At 33.9% G+C, this 4,112-nt stretch overlaps 1 pseudogene; it reads right to left on the bottom strand.

Annotated features, from left to right (window-relative positions):
- Positions 1–823: 823 nt before the first annotated feature.
- LOC138080236 (olfactory receptor 4C11-like) lies at positions 824–1,751 on the bottom strand (annotated as a pseudogene).
- Positions 1,752–4,112: the final 2,361 nt, after the last annotated feature.

The raw sequence follows: 4,112 nt of genomic DNA on the forward strand, positions 1-4,112 counted from the left end.
TGAAAACAAAAAAGCACTGGATATATATCAGGCATTCTACTTCTTCCTGAGAGAAGTGAAAGGATGCTAAGAGTTCAGTTTCTCTTTTCTCTGAATCAATTTTGAGGGCAGGTGAATATTCAAAATTATGCATCGTGTGTATATTATGTTCTAAAAATGGTTTAAAAATTGCATTATTTCCAAATTTTAACTACAAATACTTTTGAAACACATTAAAGTTCCTAAACTTTATTTCCTTGTATAGCTTCTTATCCTATTATCTTAACTTTATTTTTCACCTGCATGTTAACTTATTTTGTTTTCTTCTTTATCTCTTTAACTTCATCATTCTTTCATCTGAAATACAAATAACGATGACAACCTGTACAGTGTCTGTATGTATATATGTGTGTACTGGTTTTATACAGGAGTAAATTAGATGATTTTATGATGGAATAATTATTGCTTTTTATAATATTTTAAACTTTTTATAATATATTTTAAAAACAATTTTTATAATATATGGCTTTCCTCATGCATGGCATATAGGCAGTGAACTTTGCATTGACCCGGAATTAAAAAAAAAAAATGAGAAAAAGAAAACATATCATTTTACTGAATTTACTTCAAAATAAACAGGAGAACAAGGTTGGAATTGGTAAATTTGGTCTATATAAGAATGAGAACCTTTGGCATTCATCTCACTTGTGAACTAGAAAAAAAGTAGCAACTCATAACCTTTTATGAGAGAATATATTATTTCCACAATAAACACATACTATCATATATCTGTACAGACTCAGTCAAACCATGACTCAATAAGTAATCAAGCAAGGTCCTCAATTCATCTTTTGGCTTCTGAGGTAATTCCGACATGCCATAACTTTCTTATGACATGTTTCACATCTGTATTCCTCAGTGTGTAGATGAGCGGATTGAGGAAGGGTGTTTCAATAGTATAAAATACCATCACTATCTTGTCCATGGGAAAAGTGATTGGGGGGCAGGAATAGATAAATATACATGGCCCGAAAAATAAGACAACTACAATGACATGGGAAGTGCAAGTGGAGGAGCTTTTTTCCTCCCTTCTTCATTTTGGTTTTGTAGTGAATGCCAGATAACAATATAGGAGATTATCAGAATTATAAAACTACTTGTGTAAATGAACCCACTTAAACACCACCAGTAGATTCATCACACGAATATCCACGCAAGCAAGTTTCAACAAGGGCTGCATATCACAGCAATAGTGATCAATCAAATTGGATCCACAGAAGGGCAATCTCAAGGCCAGGATAATCTGAGCCATAGAATGTATAAAAGATCCTATCCCTGCAGGAACAATCAAGATGATGCAGGCTTCCCGGCTCATGGTGGTTGGATAATGCAAAGGCTTGCAATAGCTACATAGCAATCCATGGCGATGAGGACCAGGACAAAGATCTCCATGGAGCCAAAAAATGCAGTGCAAAGACCTGAGTCAGGCACTCACTGTAGGATATGCTTTTCTTTGCAGACAGAGCATCTACAATTAATCTGGGAGCCATAGAAGTTGAAAAGCAGGAATCAACCAAGGACAAATAAAATAGGAAGAAGTACATGGGGCTCCCAAGTGTTCGGCTAGACTTGATGGTCACGATAATAAGCAAATTCCCCACCACGGTTCTGAAATAGAAAATGAGGAAAGTTACAAACACCATTGTCTGTCTCTCAGGATCCGTTGTCAATCCTAACAGTATGAACTCAGTTACATTGTTATTTTGCAGCATCGTTTCACTTGATGAGAGGAAAGCACTGGTTAGAAAGAAATTCTGCAAAGGAGAAAAGGAAAGGTACTAATGAATACAAGGGCCGGAGCCCAAATAAGTGTGGGACTGCCACTATTCAAAGGGCACTCATTTATCTGCTATGTATTACTTTTATCTGAATGAAAAAGAATGTATAATACTTTTCCTTGACTGCATATGAAAATAATGATACAAGAAATAGGAAAACAATGAAAAATAAATTATACTTCAGATATAATAAGTACACATACAAGATAGAGGGTGAGACAGAGAGAAAGAAACAATCAACATAAAATTTTAGTAATGAATACACAGTAATTTGGTCCAGGCCATCATGTCACCTATTTTAATAGGTTGCTTTCGACTAAGTTTACTTTTTATTCTATTTCTCAAACATTTTGAGTTGTTTACAGTTTTAAAGTTAACTCCTATTATTAACATGTAAAATCTTTAATTTATACTATGTTGTCCACTTCATTATTTTTCTGAGTCTTTCAATATGCTTTTTTAAGACACAGAGTCTCAGTGAGTCTAAAATGAAGGAAAAATATAAGTAAAACATTTCCCATAAATCAGAACACTGTTTCAATTTTCAGGTTTAAAATCAAGCACCAGGAATTTAGAAAATGAACTCAAGAAGCTCCAAGTCATACCTGAAACATTTCATTAACATTTTTGTGATATATATCTTGAAAGTCCTGTACTCTCATCTTATGTAAGAGAATATGGAAATTAAAAGGCAATTATTATTTATCATATCTAGCTAAATGCCAAACATTAGACAAATTGATTTATGTCCCCTATATTAGGGCTTCCTGGGTAGCTCAATGGTTAAAAAAAAAAAAAAATCTGCCTGCCAATGCAGGAGATGCAGGAGAAATGGATTTAATCCCTGTGTTGGGAAGATCCCCTGGAGAAGGGAATGGCAACCCACGCCAGTATTCCTACCTGGAAAATTCCATGGACAGAAGAGCCTGTTGAGTTGCAGATCATGGGACACAGAGTAGGACACGACTAAGTGAAGGAGCAGGCATTCACACCTTTATTTTATTCAAATAGAAGTTAATAGCAAATTACAAATATCAAACTGGAAAAGTATGTTTACTATTTATATGCTAGAAAGATAATAATTTTCAAATATAAATGGATTTCACTGTTAAAGCTTAAAATATGGCAAAATAAGTAGTAGGCAAAATAATCCATTTTAAAAGAGACTTTTTTCCTTATTAAATATAATTAGGGGCTTCCCTGATGGCTCAGATGTTAAAGAATCTGCCTTCAATACAGGAGACCAGGTTCAATCCCTTGGTCGGGAAGATCCTCTGGAGAAGGGAATGGCTCCCAACTCCAGTATTCTTGCCTGGGAAATCCCATGGACAGAGGAGTCTGATGGGCCACAGTCCATGGGGTCACAAAAATCATATAATTAACTACATGAAAATGTGCTCATTTGTATTCACTAGTTAATACATTCAAATTAAATGTCCATTTAGATGATATTTTCATCTATCATTTTTATAAAGTGTTTTTTGTGGTGCACGTCTGTTGACATAGAGTGCTAACGAGTTGTGGGTGTTAGTCAACCTCACTTTTGTAGGAATGTAATTGGGCACAATCTCTTAAGAGGCAATTTTCACCATCTATAATATTACAACTGCACATAGACATAGATCTAGTGATTTCATCCCCTACAGATACTCTCGCTCACAAGGATAATAGCTATCGTTGCAACACTTTCTAAGGCAACAAAAGATAAAAAATGGCTTAAAACACATCTGAAAGGAGTTTAATGAATAAGGTTGATACTTATAGCAATACCATCTGTTGATAAAGCCATTCATAAAAACAAAGCATATACATAAGCAATGCTATCTAAAGTCTGTTTTAAAGTGAAAAGCAAGATAGAATTGTGTGCTAGAATGATGTCAAGTAAAAATAGGATAATATATATTACATGCATATACTCATATATTAATAATGTATATATTTAGAAGGATGTCAACAGGAGCATAGATTTGTATTCTCTGTGTGAGGAAACATTTGCTGGCATCAGCTACATGAGCCATGCCTAATTTTTAAGATGTATTCTGTGGTAAATTTGAAATACATTATTATCATGTGTTGTACTAAACAATATTTCTTTTAACCAGATTTATTCTAGAAAGCATGAGACTGCAATGATCATGGTTAGACATCATTTCTTATTCTGATGTTGAAAAAATTTATTCAATAAATCTCTGTTGAATGCCCAAGACCCTGAATCTTCTCACAAAAATCAAACTTATTCTACTAACAAAAATTAATGTTTTTTGAAACCTCATCTTAGTTGATGGACTATCATTA

The sequence above is a fragment of the Capricornis sumatraensis genome, chromosome 5 (genome assembly GCF_032405125.1).
Source record: "Capricornis sumatraensis isolate serow.1 chromosome 5, serow.2, whole genome shotgun sequence".
Classification (NCBI taxonomy): Eukaryota; Metazoa; Chordata; class Mammalia; order Artiodactyla; family Bovidae; genus Capricornis; species Capricornis sumatraensis.